The sequence below is a fragment of the Cryptomeria japonica genome, unplaced genomic scaffold, assembly GCF_030272615.1.
Source record: "Cryptomeria japonica unplaced genomic scaffold, Sugi_1.0 HiC_scaffold_326, whole genome shotgun sequence".
Taxonomy (NCBI): Eukaryota; Viridiplantae; Streptophyta; class Pinopsida; order Cupressales; family Cupressaceae; genus Cryptomeria; species Cryptomeria japonica.
In genome coordinates, this window is record NW_026729148.1 from 150,166 (window position 1) to 169,532 (window position 19,367).

The 19,367-nt window shown below is 63.6% G+C and overlaps 4 non-coding genes across 4 annotated transcripts; all 4 read left to right on the forward strand.

The window, feature by feature from the left end:
* The first annotated feature begins 503 nt into the window (after nucleotides 1-503).
* On the forward strand, nucleotides 504-622 carry LOC131870427 (5S ribosomal RNA). The gene has a single exon (XR_009368738.1). It is a non-coding gene; the product is annotated as a 5S ribosomal RNA (ribosomal RNA).
* Nucleotides 623-6,537: 5,915 nt separating this feature from the next.
* Nucleotides 6,538-6,656, forward strand: LOC131870428 (5S ribosomal RNA). Its single transcript, XR_009368739.1, has one exon. It is a non-coding gene; the product is annotated as a 5S ribosomal RNA (ribosomal RNA).
* Nucleotides 6,657-12,570: 5,914 nt separating this feature from the next.
* LOC131870429 (5S ribosomal RNA) lies at nucleotides 12,571-12,689 on the forward strand. The gene has a single exon (XR_009368740.1). It is a non-coding gene; the product is annotated as a 5S ribosomal RNA (ribosomal RNA).
* A 5,897-nt stretch (nucleotides 12,690-18,586) lies between these two features.
* On the forward strand, nucleotides 18,587-18,705 carry LOC131870430 (5S ribosomal RNA). The gene has a single exon (XR_009368741.1). It is a non-coding gene; the product is annotated as a 5S ribosomal RNA (ribosomal RNA).
* The last annotated feature ends 662 nt before the right edge of the window (nucleotides 18,706-19,367 follow it).

The following is a 19,367-nucleotide window of genomic DNA, read 5'->3' on the forward strand; positions in this document are numbered from 1 at the left end:
CATTTTTGTTCTCGTGGACCCATCATGGGTCTTGGAACGCATTTGTGGTCCTTGGGTCCCATTTTGCATCCCGAAACTTGTGTTTTGGTGCTTGATCCCTATTTTGGGTGCCCACCTTGCACCAAGTGCGCACCCGGGGCAAACCGAGCGCCTTGGTGCACCGGGGCAAGATCGAGCGTGCACCCGAGGCGCCCCGAACATGCACCAAGGTGCACTCGGCCCACATGTGAGCGCAGGTCGTTGCGCCCGAGGTGGTGTGTGGGCACCGCGTTGCAGACGGGACACTGCACGCACACGACGCCCCGTCCAGGTGCACGCACGTAGGCCGGGCCGGGTGCACACCCGACGCCCTAGCAAGGTGCGCGCACCCGGGCAGGGCTCACACTTGGCGAACGGGGCGCACTTCGCGAGGGAGGGTGTGCACCTCGACGGGGGTGGGTGGCCGGGGTGGATTCGCACGTGGGTCGCGGTTTGCTAAGTACACACTGCGACAAGCTCATAACGGGTGCGATCATACCAGCGTTAGTGCACCGGATCCCATCAGAACTCCGCAGTTAAGCGCGCTTGGGCCGGAGTAGTACTGGGATGGGTGACCTCCCGGGAAGTCCCGGTGTTGCACCCTTTCTTAGTTTTTCGCCGGGCGTCGCAATGCTATTTGAATAAACCTTTTGCCCGTTTGCGTTCTCGTCGGGGCCGGGCCGGGCCGGGGTGCGCTGCCCGCACTACCGCGCGCGCGGGGGCGACACCGAGCGCGCACCCGAGGCGCCCCGAGCACACAGGCCACGGTGCAACCCGGGCGTTGTGCGCGCACCCCGGTGCGCCCGAGGTGCTGCGCGCGCACCCAGGTGAAATCGGTGTGCACCTCGGCCAGTGCGCGCTCGGTCGAGTCGCGCACGTTGGCCAAGGTGCACGGTGATGTTTCTTACTCTAAGGTTCCGCACCAGACGCCCGGGACAGGTGAGCGAAGCTGGGCGGGGCCGGGTGCGCGGCCGGGGCAGGTGCACGCAGCTGGAGAGAGCTTTGGAGCACACCAGAGGTGCGCACCTTGGAGCACACTTCGGAGCGCACCAATGATGCGCTCCATTCAAAAGTTTCCTGAAAAGGCAAAAAAAGTTGAGATTATAGAATTTCCCACTTGAGAGATTGTAAAAAAAAAAAATTTAAAATGAAGGAAACGCGGGTGCCAAGGTGTGCGCGCCCGGGTGCGCAGCCCAGCCAAGGTGTGCGCACCAAGGCGCCCACCCTGGCGAAGGTGCACGCAAGGTGCGCACCCGAGGCAAACCGGACAATTAACCCAACTTTCGACTTCGCGCGCACCTGCGCACCTTGGAGCGCACTTCGGAGCGCTCCTTGGTGCGCACCAATCTTGGGCACCTCGGAGTGCACCATGGCGCCCACCAAGGTGCGCACCCGGGGCAAACCGAGCTCCGACTTCGTGCGCACCTTGGAGCGCACGAAAGGTGCGCACCATGGCGCCCACCAAGGTGCGCAGCCCAGCCAAGGCGTGCGCATCAAGGTGCGCACCCTGGCGAAGGTGCGCACCCGGGGCAAACCGAGCTCCGACTTCGTGCGCACCTTGGAGCGCACAAAGGGTGCGCAACCCAGCCAAGGTGTGCGCACCCCGGGCAAACCGAGCTCCGAATCGTGCGCACCTTGGAGCACACTTCGGAGCCCTCCTTGGTGCGCACCGATGTTGCGCACCTCGGAGCGCACCCGGGGAAAACAATGCAATTAACCCGACTTTCGACTTCGTGGGCACCTCGGAGCGCTCTCGGGTTCGCACCTCGGAGCACACCGAGGTGCGCACCTTTGATGCGCTGCCTTCACCAATTTCCAGAAAAGGCAAGAAAACATTGAGAAGGTGTGCGCACCGAGGTGCCCACCCTGGCGAAGGTGCACGCGAGGTGCGCACCCGGGGCAAACCGGGCTCCGACTTCGTGCACGCCATGCTGCGCACCTTGGAGGGCCATGGTGCGCACCTTGGAGCACACTTCGGAGCGCTCAATGGTGCCCAACCCAGCCAAGGTGCCCACCGCGGCGAAGGTGCACGCGAGGTGCGCACCCGGGGCAAACCGGGCTCCGACTTCGTGCACGCCGCACCTTGGAGCACACTTCGGAGCGCTCCTTGGTGCGCACCAGGGCGCGCAACCCAGCCGAGGTGCCCACCCCGGCGAAGGTGCACGCGGGGTGCGCACCCGGGGCAAACCGGGCTCCGACTTCGTGCACGCCATGGTGCCCACCGCGGCGAAGGTGCACGCGAGGTGCGCACCCGGGGCAAACCGGGCTCCGACTTCGTGCACGCCGCACCTTGGAGCACACTTCGGAGCGCTCCTTGGTGCGCACCAGGGCGCGCAACCCAGCCGAGGTGCCCACCCCGGCGAAGGTGCACGCGAGGTGCGCACCCGGGGCAAACCGGGCTCCGACTTCGTGCACGCCATGGTGCCCACCGCGGCGAAGGTGCACGCGAGGTGCGCACCCGGGGCAAACCGGGCTCCGACTTCGTGCACGCCGCACCTTGGAGCACACTTCGGAGCGCTCCTTGGTGCGCACCATGGTGCCCACCAGGGCGCGCAACCCCGCCGAAGGTGCACGCGAGGTGCGCACCCGGGGCAAACCGGGCTCCGACTTCGTGCACGCCGCACCTTGGAGCACACTTCGGAGCGCTCCTTGGTGCGCACCAGGGCGCGCAACCCCGCCGAAGGTGCACGCGAGGTGCGCACCCGGGGCAAACCGGGCTCCGACTTCGTGCACGCCATGGTGCGCACCAGGGTGCCCACCGCGGCGAAGGTGCGCACCCGGGGCAAACCGGGCTCCGACTTCGTGCACGCCGCACCTTGGAGCACACTTCGGAGCGCTCCTTGGTGCGCACCAGGGCGCGCAACCCAGCCGAGGTGCCCACCCCGGCGAAGGTGCACGCGAGGTGCGCACCCGGGGCAAACCGGGCTCCGACTTCGTGCACGCCATGGTGCCCACCGCGGCGAAGGTGCGCACCCGGGGCAAACCGGGCTAGGACTTCGTGCACGCCGCACCTTGGAGCACACTTCGGAGCGCTCCTTGGTGCGCACCATGGTGCCCACCAGGCCGCGCAACCCAGCCAAGGTGTGCGCACCAAGGTGCACGCGAGGTGCGCACCCGGGGCAAACCGGGGTCCGGCTTCGTGCACGCCGCACCTTGGAGCACACATCGGGGCGCTCCCGGGTTCGCACCGGCGTTGCGCACCGTGGTGGGCACCTCGGAGCGCACCGTGGTGGGCACCTCGGAGCACACCAAGGTGGGCAGCGAGGTGCGCACCTTTGATGCGATGCCTTCACTAATTTCCATAAAAGGCAAAAAAAAACGAGATTTTAAAATTTCCGTTTTGAAAGATAGTGAGAAAAAGGGAATGCTGGTGCCATCTTGAGCCCGCCCTGGTGCGCAGCCCAGCCAAGGTGTGCGCACCAAGGTGCCCACCCTGGCGAAGGTGCGCGCCCGGGCAATTAACCCAACTTCCAACTTCGCGCGCGCCAGGGTGGGAGCGCACCCAACAACCGGGCCTGGGAAGAGCCAATGCGAGAAACCCCACCAAACGCTCTGACAAAAAAAGAGGGGGCGCTCCAGTAACCCCGCTTCGGAGCGCACCCTGGGCAAACCCAGCCAGGGTGCCCACCCCGGCCAAGGTGCAGGCGAGGTGCGCACCCGGGGCAAACCGGGCTCCGACAACGTGCACGCCGCACCTTGGAGCACACTTCGTAGCGCTCCCGGGTGCGCACCTCAGAGCACACCAAGGTGGGCAGCGAGGTGCGCACCTTTGATGCGCTGCCTTCACTAATTTCCAGAAAAGGCAAAAAAAAGAGGAGATTTTAAAATTTCCGTTTTGAAAGATAGTGAAAAAAACGGAACGCGGGTGCCATCTTGAGCCCGCCCTGGTGCACAGCCCAGGTAAGGTGCCCACCCTGGCAAAGGTGCGCACCCGGGCAATTAACCCTACTTCCGACTTCGTGCGCGCCAGGGTGGCAACCGGGCCTGGGAAGAGCCAATGCGAGAAACCCCACCAAACGCTCCGACAAAAAAAGAGGCGGCGCTCCAATAACCCCGCTTCGGAGCGCAGCCGGGGCAAACCCAGCCAAGGTGCCCACCCCGACGAAGGTGCACGCGAGGTGCGCACCCGGGGCAAACCGGGCTCCGACAACGTGCACGCAGCACCTTGGAGCACACTTCGAAGCACTCCCGGGTGCCCACCGGCGTTGCGCACCGTGGTGGGCAGCGAGGTGCGCACCTTTGATGTGCTGCCTTCACTAATTTCCAGAAAAGGCAAAAAAAAATGAGATTTTAAAATTTCCGTTTTGAAAGATAGTGAAAAAAACGGAACGCGGGTGCCATCTTGAGCCCGCCCTGGTGCGCAGCCCAGGCAAGGCATGCGCACCAAGGTGCCCACCCGCGGTGCACGCCCGGGGCAAACCGGGCTCCGACTTCGTGCAGGCCGCACCTTGGAGCACACTTCGGAGCGCTCCTTGGTGCGCACCATGGTGCCCACCAGGGCGCACCCGGGGCAAACCGGGCTCCGACTTCGTGCACGCCGCACCTTGGAGCACACATCGGAGCGCTCCCAGGTTCGCACCAGCGTTGCGCACCTTTGATGCGCTGCCTTCACTAATTTCCAGAAAAGGCAAAAAAAAACGATATTTTAAAATTTCCGTTCTGAAAGATAGTGAAAAAAACGGAACGCGGGTGCCATCTTGAGCCCTTCCTGGTGCGCAGCCCAGGCAAGTTGTGCGCACCAAGGTGCCCACCCTGGCGGAGGTGCGCGCCCGGGGCAAACCGGGCTCCGACTTCGTGCACTGCATGGTGCCCACCAAGGCGCGCAACCCAGCCAAGGTGCCCACCGCAGCGAAGGTGCACGCGAGGTGCGCACCCGAGGTGCACACCCGGGGCAAACCGAGCTCCGACTTCGTGCACGCCGCACCTTGGAGCACACTTCAGAGCGCTCCTTGGTGCGCACCAGGGCGCGCAACCCAGCCAAGGTGCTCACCCCGGCGAAGGTGCACGCGAGGTGCGCACCCGGGGCAAGCCGGGCTCGGACTTCGTGCACGCCGCACCTTGGAGCACACATCGGAGCGCTCCCGGGTTCGCACCAGCATTGCGCACCTTTGATGCGCTGCCTTCACTAATTTCCAGAAAAGGCAAAAAAAAAAAAAAAACGAGATTTTAAAATTTCCGTTTTGAAAGATAGTGAAAAAAACGGAACGCGGGTGCCATCTTGAGCCCGCCCTGGTGTGCAGCCCAGGCAAGTTGTGCGCACCAAGGCACCCACCCTGGCCAAGGTGGGTCACGGGGTGGGTCCTAGGGTGGGTAACGGGGTGGGTACTAAGGTGCGTGCCAAGGTGGGTCATGGGGTGGGTGCCAAGGTGGGCACCAGGGTGGGTGTGCACCAACCCTAGCCAGGGTAGGTCACGGGGTGGTTGTCGGGGTGGGCGTCAAGGAGCCAAGGTGGGTGGCAAGTAGCCAAGTTGCGTGCCAAGGTGGGTGTCGGGGTGGGTGCCAAGGATCCAAGGTGGGTGCCAAGGAACCAAGGTGGGTGTCTGGGTGGGTGCCGAGGTGGGAGCCAGGGTGGGTCCCAAGGTGAGTGCAAAGGTGGGTGCCAGGGTCAAGGTGAGTGCCAATGTGGGTTCCAAGGTGCCAGGGTCAGGGTGAGTGCCAATGTGGGTTCAAAGGTGCTAAGTTGGGTGCGAGGTTGGGTGCGAGGGTGGGTGGGTGCCAAGGTGTGCTAGGTGGAAGCCCGGGTGGGTCGGCATCCCATGGGTGTCGAGTTGGGTGCCTGATGGGTGCTTCTTGTCAAGTTTTAGTCGTCGGGACTCATTTCGAGCCTTAGAGGTCGTTTCTTGTCCGGTTGCCCTGTCTTCGACCTGGGAACCCAATTTTGGTCCTCGGGTCCCATTTTTTTTTGTCTCGCATCCCACTTTTGGCCTGTGGCCTTTTCGGGGTCGATTCTCGTTTTGGGCATCAGAGCATGTTTCTTCTCCTAAAACCCAATATTTGTTTATTAAGTCTCGGAACACATTTTTGTTCTCGTGGACCCATCATGGGTCTTGGAACGCATTTGTGGTCCTTGGGTCCCATTTTGCATCCCGAAACTTGTGTTTTGGTGCTTGATCCCTATTTTGGGTGCCCACCTTGCACCAAGTGCGCACCCGGGGCAAACCGAGCGCCTTGGTGCACCGGGGCAAGATCGAGCGTGCACCCGAGGCGCCCCGAACATGCACCAAGGTGCACTCGGCCCACATGTGAGCGCAGGTCGTTGCGCCCGAGGTGGTGTGTGGGCACCGCGTTGCAGACGGGACACTGCACGCACACGACGCCCCGTCCAGGTGCACGCACGTAGGCCGGGCCGGGTGCACACCCGACGCCCTAGCAAGGTGCGCGCACCCGGGCAGGGCTCACACTTGGCGAACGGGGCGCACTTCGCGAGGGAGGGTGTGCACCTCGACGGGGGTGGGTGGCCGGGGTGGATTCGCACGTGGGTCGCGGTTTGCTAAGTACACACTGCGACAAGCTCATAACGGGTGCGATCATACCAGCGTTAGTGCACCGGATCCCATCAGAACTCCGCAGTTAAGCGCGCTTGGGCCGGAGTAGTACTGGGATGGGTGACCTCCCGGGAAGTCCCGGTGTTGCACCCTTTCTTAGTTTTTCGCCGGGCGTCGCAATGCTATTTGAATAAACCTTTTGCCCGTTTGCGTTCTCGTCGGGGCCGGGCCGGGCCGGGGTGCGCTGCCCGCACTACCGCGCGCGCGGGGGCGACACCGAGCGCGCACCCGAGGCGCCCCGAGCACACAGGCCACGGTGCAACCCGGGCGTTGTGCGCGCACCCCGGTGCGCCCGAGGTGCTGCGCGCGCACCCAGGTGAAATCGGTGTGCACCTCGGCCAGTGCGCGCTCGGTCGAGTCGCGCACGTTGGCCAAGGTGCACGGTGATGTTTCTTACTCTAAGGTTCCGCACCAGACGCCCGGGACAGGTGAGCGAAGCTGGGCGGGGCCGGGTGCGCGGCCGGGGCAGGTGCACGCAGCTGGAGAGAGCTTTGGAGCACACCAGAGGTGCGCACCTTGGAGCACACTTCGGAGCGCACCAATGATGCGCTCCATTCAAAAGTTTCCTGAAAAGGCAAAAAAAGTTGAGATTATAGAATTTCCCACTTGAGAGATTGTAAAAAAAAAAAATTTAAAATGAAGGAAACGCGGGTGCCAAGGTGTGCGCGCCCGGGTGCGCAGCCCAGCCAAGGTGTGCGCACCAAGGCGCCCACCCTGGCGAAGGTGCACGCAAGGTGCGCACCCGAGGCAAACCGGACAATTAACCCAACTTTCGACTTCGCGCGCACCTGCGCACCTTGGAGCGCACTTCGGAGCGCTCCTTGGTGCGCACCAATCTTGGGCACCTCGGAGTGCACCATGGCGCCCACCAAGGTGCGCACCCGGGGCAAACCGAGCTCCGACTTCGTGCGCACCTTGGAGCGCACGAAAGGTGCGCACCATGGCGCCCACCAAGGTGCGCAGCCCAGCCAAGGCGTGCGCATCAAGGTGCGCACCCTGGCGAAGGTGCGCACCCGGGGCAAACCGAGCTCCGACTTCGTGCGCACCTTGGAGCGCACAAAGGGTGCGCAACCCAGCCAAGGTGTGCGCACCCCGGGCAAACCGAGCTCCGAATCGTGCGCACCTTGGAGCACACTTCGGAGCCCTCCTTGGTGCGCACCGATGTTGCGCACCTCGGAGCGCACCCGGGGAAAACAATGCAATTAACCCGACTTTCGACTTCGTGGGCACCTCGGAGCGCTCTCGGGTTCGCACCTCGGAGCACACCGAGGTGCGCACCTTTGATGCGCTGCCTTCACCAATTTCCAGAAAAGGCAAGAAAACATTGAGAAGGTGTGCGCACCGAGGTGCCCACCCTGGCGAAGGTGCACGCGAGGTGCGCACCCGGGGCAAACCGGGCTCCGACTTCGTGCACGCCATGCTGCGCACCTTGGAGGGCCATGGTGCGCACCTTGGAGCACACTTCGGAGCGCTCAATGGTGCCCAACCCAGCCAAGGTGCCCACCGCGGCGAAGGTGCACGCGAGGTGCGCACCCGGGGCAAACCGGGCTCCGACTTCGTGCACGCCGCACCTTGGAGCACACTTCGGAGCGCTCCTTGGTGCGCACCAGGGCGCGCAACCCAGCCGAGGTGCCCACCCCGGCGAAGGTGCACGCGGGGTGCGCACCCGGGGCAAACCGGGCTCCGACTTCGTGCACGCCATGGTGCCCACCGCGGCGAAGGTGCACGCGAGGTGCGCACCCGGGGCAAACCGGGCTCCGACTTCGTGCACGCCGCACCTTGGAGCACACTTCGGAGCGCTCCTTGGTGCGCACCAGGGCGCGCAACCCAGCCGAGGTGCCCACCCCGGCGAAGGTGCACGCGAGGTGCGCACCCGGGGCAAACCGGGCTCCGACTTCGTGCACGCCATGGTGCCCACCGCGGCGAAGGTGCACGCGAGGTGCGCACCCGGGGCAAACCGGGCTCCGACTTCGTGCACGCCGCACCTTGGAGCACACTTCGGAGCGCTCCTTGGTGCGCACCATGGTGCCCACCAGGGCGCGCAACCCCGCCGAAGGTGCACGCGAGGTGCGCACCCGGGGAAACCGGGCTCCGACTTCGTGCACGCCGCACCTTGGAGCACACTTCGGAGCGCTCCTTGGTGCGCACCAGGGCGCGCAACCCCGCCGAAGGTGCACGCGAGGTGCGCACCCGGGGCAAACCGGGCTCCGACTTCGTGCACGCCATGGTGCGCACCAGGGTGCCCACCGCGGCGAAGGTGCGCACCCGGGGCAAACCGGGCTCCGACTTCGTGCACGCCGCACCTTGGAGCACACTTCGGAGCGCTCCTTGGTGCGCACCAGGGCGCGCAACCCAGCCGAGGTGCCCACCCCGGCGAAGGTGCACGCGAGGTGCGCACCCGGGGCAAACCGGGCTCCGACTTCGTGCACGCCATGGTGCCCACCGCGGCGAAGGTGCGCACCCGGGGCAAACCGGGCTAGGACTTCGTGCACGCCGCACCTTGGAGCACACTTCGGAGCGCTCCTTGGTGCGCACCATGGTGCCCACCAGGCCGCGCAACCCAGCCAAGGTGTGCGCACCAAGGTGCACGCGAGGTGCGCACCCGGGGCAAACCGGGGTCCGGCTTCGTGCACGCCGCACCTTGGAGCACACATCGGGGCGCTCCCGGGTTCGCACCGGCGTTGCGCACCGTGGTGGGCACCTCGGAGCGCACCGTGGTGGGCACCTCGGAGCACACCAAGGTGGGCAGCGAGGTGCGCACCTTTGATGCGATGCCTTCACTAATTTCCATAAAAGGCAAAAAAAAACGAGATTTTAAAATTTCCGTTTTGAAAGATAGTGAGAAAAAGGGAATGCTGGTGCCATCTTGAGCCCGCCCTGGTGCGCAGCCCAGCCAAGGTGTGCGCACCAAGGTGCCCACCCTGGCGAAGGTGCGCGCCCGGGCAATTAACCCAACTTCCAACTTCGCGCGCGCCAGGGTGGGAGCGCACCCAACAACCGGGCCTGGGAAGAGCCAATGCGAGAAACCCCACCAAACGCTCTGACAAAAAAAGAGGGGGCGCTCCAGTAACCCCGCTTCGGAGCGCACCCTGGGCAAACCCAGCCAGGGTGCCCACCCCGGCCAAGGTGCAGGCGAGGTGCGCACCCGGGGCAAACCGGGCTCCGACAACGTGCACGCCGCACCTTGGAGCACACTTCGTAGTGCTCCCGGGTGCGCACCTCAGAGCACACCAAGGTGGGCAGCGAGGTGCGCACCTTTGATGCGCTGCCTTCACTAATTTCCAGAAAAGGCAAAAAAAAGAGGAGATTTTAAAATTTCCGTTTTGAAAGATAGTGAAAAAAACGGAACGCGGGTGCCATCTTGAGCCCGCCCTGGTGCACAGCCCAGGTAAGGTGCCCACCCTGGCAAAGGTGCGCACCCGGGCAATTAACCCTACTTCCGACTTCGTGCGCGCCAGGGTGGCAACCGGGCCTGGGAAGAGCCAATGCGAGAAACCCCACCAAACGCTCCGACAAAAAAAGAGGCGGCGCTCCAATAACCCCGCTTCGGAGCGCAGCCGGGGCAAACCCAGCCAAGGTGCCCACCCCGACGAAGGTGCACGCGAGGTGCGCACCCGGGGCAAACCGGGCTCCGACAACGTGCACGCAGCACCTTGGAGCACACTTCGAAGCACTCCCGGGTGCCCACCGGCGTTGCGCACCGTGGTGGGCAGCGAGGTGCGCACCTTTGATGCGCTGCCTTCACTAATTTCCAGAAAAGGCAAAAAAAAATGAGATTTTAAAATTTCCGTTTTGAAAGATAGTGAAAAAAACGGAACGCGGGTGCCATCTTGAGCCCGCCCTGGTGCGCAGCCCAGGCAAGGCATGCGCACCAAGGTGCCCACCCGCGGTGCACGCCCGGGGCAAACCGGGCTCCGACTTCGTGCAGGCCGCACCTTGGAGCACACTTCGGAGCGCTCCTTGGTGCGCACCATGGTGCCCACCAGGGCGCACCCGGGGCAAACCGGGCTCCGACTTCGTGCACGCCGCACCTTGGAGCACACATCGGAGCGCTCCCAGGTTCGCACCAGCGTTGCGCACCTTTGATGCGCTGCCTTCACTAATTTCCAGAAAAGGCAAAAAAAAACGATATTTTAAAATTTCCGTTCTGAAAGATAGTGAAAAAAACGGAACGCGGGTGCCATCTTGAGCCCTTCCTGGTGCGCAGCCCAGGCAAGTTGTGCGCACCAAGGTGCCCACCCTGGCGGAGGTGCGCGCCCGGGGCAAACCGGGCTCCGACTTCGTGCACTGCATGGTGCCCACCAAGGCGCGCAACCCAGCCAAGGTGCCCACCGCAGCGAAGGTGCACGCGAGGTGCGCACCCGAGGTGCACACCCGGGGCAAACCGAGCTCCGACTTCGTGCACGCCGCACCTTGGAGCACACTTCAGAGCGCTCCTTGGTGCGCACCAGGGCGCGCAACCCAGCCAAGGTGCTCACCCCGGCGAAGGTGCACGCGAGGTGCGCACCCGGGGCAAGCCGGGCTCGGACTTCGTGCACGCCGCACCTTGGAGCACACATCGGAGCGCTCCCGGGTTCGCACCAGCATTGCGCACCTTTGATGCGCTGCCTTCACTAATTTCCAGAAAAGGCAAAAAAAAAAAAAAAACGAGATTTTAAAATTTCCGTTTTGAAAGATAGTGAAAAAAACGGAACGCGGGTGCCATCTTGAGCCCGCCCTGGTGTGCAGCCCAGGCAAGTTGTGCGCACCAAGGCACCCACCCTGGCCAAGGTGGGTCACGGGGTGGGTCCTAGGGTGGGTAACGGGGTGGGTACTAAGGTGCGTGCCAAGGTGGGTCATGGGGTGGGTGCCAAGGTGGGCACCAGGGTGGGTGTGCACCAACCCTAGCCAGGGTAGGTCACGGGGTGGTTGTCGGGGTGGGCGTCAAGGAGCCAAGGTGGGTGGCAAGTAGCCAAGTTGCGTGCCAAGGTGGGTGTCGGGGTGGGTGCCAAGGATCCAAGGTGGGTGCCAAGGAACCAAGGTGGGTGTCTGGGTGGGTGCCGAGGTGGGAGCCAGGGTGGGTCCCAAGGTGAGTGCAAAGGTGGGTGCCAGGGTCAAGGTGAGTGCCAATGTGGGTTCCAAGGTGCCAGGGTCAGGGTGAGTGCCAATGTGGGTTCAAAGGTGCTAAGTTGGGTGCGAGGTTGGGTGCGAGGGTGGGTGGGTGCCAAGGTGTGCTAGGTGGAAGCCCGGGTGGGTCGGCATCCCATGGGTGTCGAGTTGGGTGCCTGATGGGTGCTTCTTGTCAAGTTTTAGTCGTCGGGACTCATTTCGAGCCTTAGAGGTCGTTTCTTGTCCGGTTGCCCTGTCTTCGACCTGGGAACCCAATTTTGGTCCTCGGGTCCCATTTTTTTTTGTCTCGCATCCCACTTTTGGCCTGTGGCCTTTTCGGGGTCGATTCTCGTTTTGGGCATCAGAGCATGTTTCTTCTCCTAAAACCCAATATTTGTTTATTAAGTCTCGGAACACATTTTTGTTCTCGTGGACCCATCATGGGTCTTGGAACGCATTTGTGGTCCTTGGGTCCCATTTTGCATCCCGAAACTTGTGTTTTGGTGCTTGATCCCTATTTTGGGTGCCCACCTTGCACCAAGTGCGCACCCGGGGCAAACCGAGCGCCTTGGTGCACCGGGGCAAGATCGAGCGTGCACCCGAGGCGCCCCGAACATGCACCAAGGTGCACTCGGCCCACATGTGAGCGCAGGTCGTTGCGCCCGAGGTGGTGTGTGGGCACCGCGTTGCAGACGGGACACTGCACGCACACGACGCCCCGTCCAGGTGCACGCACGTAGGCCGGGCCGGGTGCACACCCGACGCCCTAGCAAGGTGCGCGCACCCGGGCAGGGCTCACACTTGGCGAACGGGGCGCACTTCGCGAGGGAGGGTGTGCACCTCGACGGGGGTGGGTGGCCGGGGTGGATTCGCACGTGGGTCGCGGTTTGCTAAGTACACACTGCGACAAGCTCATAACGGGTGCGATCATACCAGCGTTAGTGCACCGGATCCCATCAGAACTCCGCAGTTAAGCGCGCTTGGGCCGGAGTAGTACTGGGATGGGTGACCTCCCGGGAAGTCCCGGTGTTGCACCCTTTTTTAGTTTTTCGCCGGGCGTCGCAATGCTATTTGAATAAACCTTTTGCCCGTTTGCGTTCTCGTCGGGGCCGGGCCGGGCCGGGGTGCGCTGCCCGCACTACCGCGCGCGCGGGGGGCGACACCGAGCGCGCACCCGAGGCGCCCCGAGCACACAGGCCACGGTGCAACCCGGGCGTTGTGCGCGCACCCCGGTGCGCCCGAGGTGCTGCGCGCGCACCCAGGTGAAATCGGTGTGCACCTCGGCCAGTGCGCGCTCGGTCGAGTCGCGCACGTTGGCCAAGGTGCACGGTGATGTTTCTTACTCTAAGGTTCCGCACCAGACGCCCGGGACAGGTGAGCGAAGCTGGGCGGGGCCGGGTGCGCGGCCGGGGCAGGTGCACGCAGCTGGAGAGAGCTTTGGAGCACACCAGAGGTGCGCACCTTGGAGCACACTTCGGAGCGCACCAATGATGCGCTCCATTCAAAAGTTTCCTGAAAAGGCAAAAAAAGTTGAGATTATAGAATTTCCCACTTGAGAGATTGTAAAAAAAAAAAATTTAAAATGAAGGAAACGCGGGTGCCAAGGTGTGCGCGCCCGGGTGCGCAGCCCAGCCAAGGTGTGCGCACCAAGGCGCCCACCCTGGCGAAGGTGCACGCAAGGTGCGCACCCGAGGCAAACCGGACAATTAACCCAACTTTCGACTTCGCGCGCACCTGCGCACCTTGGAGCGCACTTCGGAGCGCTCCTTGGTGCGCACCAATCTTGGGCACCTCGGAGTGCACCATGGCGCCCACCAAGGTGCGCACCCGGGGCAAACCGAGCTCCGACTTCGTGCGCACCTTGGAGCGCACGAAAGGTGCGCACCATGGCGCCCACCAAGGTGCGCAGCCCAGCCAAGGCGTGCGCATCAAGGTGCGCACCCGGGGCAAACCGAGCTCCGACTTCGTGCGCACCTTGGAGCGCACAAAGGGTGCGCAACCCAGCCAAGGTGTGCGCACCCCGGGCAAACCGAGCTCCGAATCGTGCGCACCTTGGAGCACACTTCGGAGCCCTCCTTGGTGCGCACCGATGTTGCGCACCTCGGAGCGCACCCGGGGAAAACAATGCAATTAACCCGACTTTCGACTTCGTGGGCACCTCGGAGCGCTCTCGGGTTCGCACCTCGGAGCACACCGAGGTGCGCACCTTTGATGCGCTGCCTTCACCAATTTCCAGAAAAGGCAAGAAAACATTGAGAAGGTGTGCGCACCGAGGTGCCCACCCTGGCGAAGGTGCACGCGAGGTGCGCACCCGGGGCAAACCGGGCTCCGACTTCGTGCACGCCATGCTGCGCACCTTGGAGGGCCATGGTGCGCACCTTGGAGCACACTTCGGAGCGCTCAATGGTGCCCAACCCAGCCAAGGTGCCCACCGCGGCGAAGGTGCACGCGAGGTGCGCACCCGGGGCAAACCGGGCTCCGACTTCGTGCACGCCGCACCTTGGAGCACACTTCGGAGCGCTCCTTGGTGCGCACCAGGGCGCGCAACCCAGCCGAGGTGCCCACCCCGGCGAAGGTGCACGCGGGGTGCGCACCCGGGGCAAACCGGGCTCCGACTTCGTGCACGCCATGGTGCCCACCGCGCCAAGGTGCACGCGAGGTGCGCACCCGGGGCAAACCGGGCTCCGACTTCGTGCACGCCGCACCTTGGAGCACACTTCGGAGCGCTCCTTGGTGCGCACCAGGGCGCGCAACCCAGCCGAGGTGCCCACCCCGGCGAAGGTGCACGCGAGGTGCGCACCCGGGGCAAACCGGGCTCCGACTTCGTGCACGCCATGGTGCCCACCGCGGCGAAGGTGCACGCGAGGTGCGCACCCGGGGCAAACCGGGCTCCGACTTCGTGCACGCCGCACCTTGGAGCACACTTCGGAGCGCTCCTTGGTGCGCACCATGGTGCCCACCAGGGCGCGCAACCCCGCCGAAGGTGCACGCGAGGTGCGCACCCGGGGCAAACCGGGCTCCGACTTCGTGCACGCCGCACCTTGGAGCACACTTCGGAGCGCTCCTTGGTGCGCACCAGGGCGCGCAACCCCGCCGAAGGTGCACGCGAGGTGCGCACCCGGGGCAAACCGGGCTCCGACTTCGTGCACGCCATGGTGCGCACCAGGGTGCCCACCGCGGCGAAGGTGCGCACCCGGGGCAAACCGGGCTCCGACTTCGTGCACGCCGCACCTTGGAGCACACTTCGGAGCGCTCCTTGGTGCGCACCAGGGCGCGCAACCCAGCCGAGGTGCCCACCCCGGCGAAGGTGCACGCGAGGTGCGCACCCGGGGCAAACCGGGCTCCGACTTCGTGCACGCCATGGTGCCCACCGCGGCGAAGGTGCGCACCCGGGGCAAACCGGGCTAGGACTTCGTGCACGCCGCACCTTGGAGCACACTTCGGAGCGCTCCTTGGTGCGCACCATGGTGCCCACCAGGCCGCGCAACCCAGCCAAGGTGTGCGCACCAAGGTGCACGCGAGGTGCGCACCCGGGGCAAACCGGGGTCCGGCTTCGTGCACGCCGCACCTTGGAGCACACATCGGGGCGCTCCCGGGTTCGCACCGGCGTTGCGCACCGTGGTGGGCACCTCGGAGCGCACCGTGGTGGGCACCTCGGAGCACACCAAGGTGGGCAGCGAGGTGCGCACCTTTGATGCGATGCCTTCACTAATTTCCATAAAAGGCAAAAAAAAACGAGATTTTAAAATTTCCGTTTTGAAAGATAGTGAGAAAAAGGGAATGCTGGTGCCATCTTGAGCCCGCCCTGGTGCGCAGCCCAGCCAAGGTGTGCGCACCAAGGTGCCCACCCTGGCGAAGGTGCGCGCCCGGGCAATTAACCCAACTTCCAACTTCGCGCGCGCCAGGGTGGGAGCGCACCCAACAACCGGGCCTGGGAAGAGCCAATGCGAGAAACCCCACCAAACGCTCTGACAAAAAAAGAGGGGGCGCTCCAGTAACCCCGCTTCGGAGCGCACCCTGGGCAAACCCAGCCAGGGTGCCCACCCCGGCCAAGGTGCAGGCGAGGTGCGCACCCGGGGCAAACCGGGCTCCGACAACGTGCACGCCGCACCTTGGAGCACACTTCGTAGCGCTCCCGGGTGCGCACCTCAGAGCACACCAAGGTGGGCAGCGAGGTGCGCACCTTTGATGCGCTGCCTTCACTAATTTCCAGAAAAGGCAAAAAAAAGAGGAGATTTTAAAATTTCCGTTTTGAAAGATAGTGAAAAAAACGGAACGCGGGTGCCATCTTGAGCCCGCCCTGGTGCACAGCCCAGGTAAGGTGCCCACCCTGGCAAAGGTGCGCACCCGGGCAATTAACCCTACTTCCGACTTCGTGCGCGCCAGGGTGGCAACCGGGCCTGGGAAGAGCCAATGCGAGAAACCCCACCAAACGCTCCGACAAAAAAAGAGGCGGCGCTCCAATAACCCCGCTTCGGAGCGCAGCCGGGGCAAACCCAGCCAAGGTGCCCACCCCGACGAAGGTGCACGCGAGGTGCGCACCCGGGGCAAACCGGGCTCCGACAACGTGCACGCAGCACCTTGGAGCACACTTCGAAGCACTCCCGGGTGCCCACCGGCGTTGCGCACCGTGGTGGGCAGCGAGGTGCGCACCTTTGATGCGCTGCCTTCACTAATTTCCAGAAAAGGCAAAAAAAAATGAGATTTTAAAATTTCCGTTTTGAAAGATAGTGAAAAAAACGGAACGCGGGTGCCATCTTGAGCCCGCCCTGGTGCGCAGCCCAGGCAAGGCATGCGCACCAAGGTGCCCACCCGCGGTGCACGCCCGGGGCAAACCGGGCTCCGACTTCGTGCAGGCCGCACCTTGGAGCACACTTCGGAGCGCTCCTTGGTGCGCACCATGGTGCCCACCAGGGCGCACCCGGGGCAAACCGGGCTCCGACTTCGTGCACGCCGCACCTTGGAGCACACATCGGAGCGCTCCCAGGTTCGCACCAGCGTTGCGCACCTTTGATGCGCTGCCTTCACTAATTTCCAGAAAAGGCAAAAAAAAACGATATTTTAAAATTTCCGTTCTGAAAGATAGTGAAAAAAACGGAACGCGGGTGCCATCTTGAGCCCTTCCTGGTGCGCAGCCCAGGCAAGTTGTGCGCACCAAGGTGCCCACCCTGGCGGAGGTGCGCGCCCGGGGCAAACCGGGCTCCGACTTCGTGCACTGCATGGTGCCCACCAAGGCGCGCAACCCAGCCAAGGTGCCCACCGCAGCGAAGGTGCACGCGAGGTGCGCACCCGAGGTGCACACCCGGGGCAAACCGAGCTCCGACTTCGTGCACGCCGCACCTTGGAGCACACTTCAGAGCGCTCCTTGGTGCGCACCAGGGCGCGCAACCCAGCCAAGGTGCTCACCCCGGCGAAGGTGCACGCGAGGTGCGCACCCGGGGCAAGCCGGGCTCGGACTTCGTGCACGCCGCACCTTGGAGCACACATCGGAGCGCTCCCGGGTTCGCACCAGCATTGCGCACCTTTGATGCGCTGCCTTCACTAATTTCCAGAAAAGGCAAAAAAAAAAAAAAAACGAGATTTTAAAATTTCCGTTTTGAAAGATAGTGAAAAAAACGGAACGCGGGTGCCATCTTGAGCCCGCCCTGGTGTGCAGCCCAGGCAAGTTGTGCGCACCAAGGCACCCACCCTGGCCAAGGTGGGTCACGGGGTGGGTCCTAGGGTGGGTAACGGGGTGGGTACTAAGGTGCGTGCCAAGGTGGGTCATGGGGTGGGTGCCAAGGTGGGCACCAGGGTGGGTGTGCACCAACCCTAGCCAGGGTAGGTCACGGGGTGGTTGTCGGGGTGGGCGTCAAGGAGCCAAGGTGGGTGGCAAGTAGCCAAGTTGCGTGCCAAGGTGGGTGTCGGGGTGGGTGCCAAGGATCCAAGGTGGGTGCCAAGGAACCAAGGTGGGTGTCTGGGTGGGTGCCGAGGTGGGAGCCAGGGTGGGTCCCAAGGTGAGTGCAAAGGTGGGTGCCAGGGTCAAGGTGAGTGCCAATGTGGGTTCCAAGGTGCCAGGGTCAGGGTGAGTGCCAATGTGGGTTCAAAGGTGCTAAGTTGGGTGCGAGGTTGGGTGCGAGGGTGGGTGGGTGCCAAGGTGTGCTAGGTGGAAGCCCGGGTGGGTCGGCATCCCATGGGTGTCGAGTTGGGTGCCTGATGGGTGCTTCTTGTCAAGTTTTAGTCGTCGGGACTCATTTCGAGCCTTAGAGGTCGTTTCTTGTCCGGTTGCCCTGTCTTCGACCTGGGAACCCAATTTTGGTCCTCGGGTCCCATTTTTTTTTGTCTCGCATCCCACTTTTGGCCTGTGGCCTTTTCGGGGTCGATTCTCGTTTTGGGCATCAGAGCATGTTTCTTCTCCTAAAACCCAATATTTGTTTATTAAGTCTCGGAACACATTTTTGTTCTCGTGGACCCATCATGGGTCTTGGAACGCATTTGTGGTCCTTGGGTCCCATTTTGCATCCCGAAACTTGTGTTTTGGTGCTTGATCCCTATTTTGGGTGCCCACCTTGCACCAAGTGCGCACCCGGGGCAAACCGAGCGCCTTGGTGCACCGGGGCAAGATCGAGCGTGCACCCGAGGCGCCCCGAACATGCACCAAGGTGCACTCGGCCCACATGTGAGCGCAGGTCGTTGCGCCCGAGGTGGTGTGTGGGCACCGCGTTGCAGACGGGACACTGCACGCACACGACGCCCCGTCCAGGTGCACGCACGTAGGCCGGGCCGGGTGCACACCCGACGCCCTAGCAAGGTGCGCGCACCCGGGCAGGGCTCACACTTGGCGAACGGGGCGCACTTCGCGAGGGAGGGTGTGCACCTCGACGGGGGTGGGTGGCCGGGGTGGATTCGCACGTGGGTCGCGGTTTGCTAAGTACACACTGCGACAAGCTCATAACGGGTGCGATCATACCAGCGTTAGTGCACCGGATCCCATCAGAACTCCGCAGTTAAGCGCGCTTGGGCCGGAGTAGTACTGGGATGGGTGACCTCCCGGGAAGTCCCGGTGTTGCACCCTTTCTTAGTTTTTCGCCGGGCGTCGCAATGCTATTTGAATAAACCTTTTGCCCGTTTGCGTTCTCGTCGGGGCCGGGCCGGGCCGGGGTGCGCTGCCCGCACTACCGCGCGCGCGGGGGGCGACACCGAGCGCGCACCCGAGGCGCCCCGAGCACACAGGCCACGGTGCAACCCGGGCGTTGTGCGCGCACCCCGGTGCGCCCGAGGTGCTGCGCGCGCACCCAGGTGAAATCGGTGTGCACCTCGGCCAGTGCGCGCTCGGTCGAGTCGCGCACGTTGGCCAAGGTGCACGGTGATGTTTCTTACTCTAAGGTTCCGCACCAGACGCCCGGGACAGGTGAGCGAAGCTGGGCGGGGCCGGGTGCGCGGCCGGGGCAGGTGCACGCAGCTGGAGAGAGCTTTGGAGCACACCAGAGGTGCGCACCTTGGAGCACACTTCGGAGCGCACCAATGATGCGCTCCATTCAAAAGTTTCCTGAAAAGGCAAAAAAAGTTGAGATTATAGAATTTCCCACTTGAGAGATTGTAAAAAAAAAAAATTTAAAATGAAGGAAACGCGGGTGCCAAGGTGTGCGCGCCCGGGTGCGCAGCCCAGCCAAGGTGTGCGCACCAAGGCGCCCACCCTGGCGAAGGTGCACGCAAGGTGCGCACCCGAGGCAAACC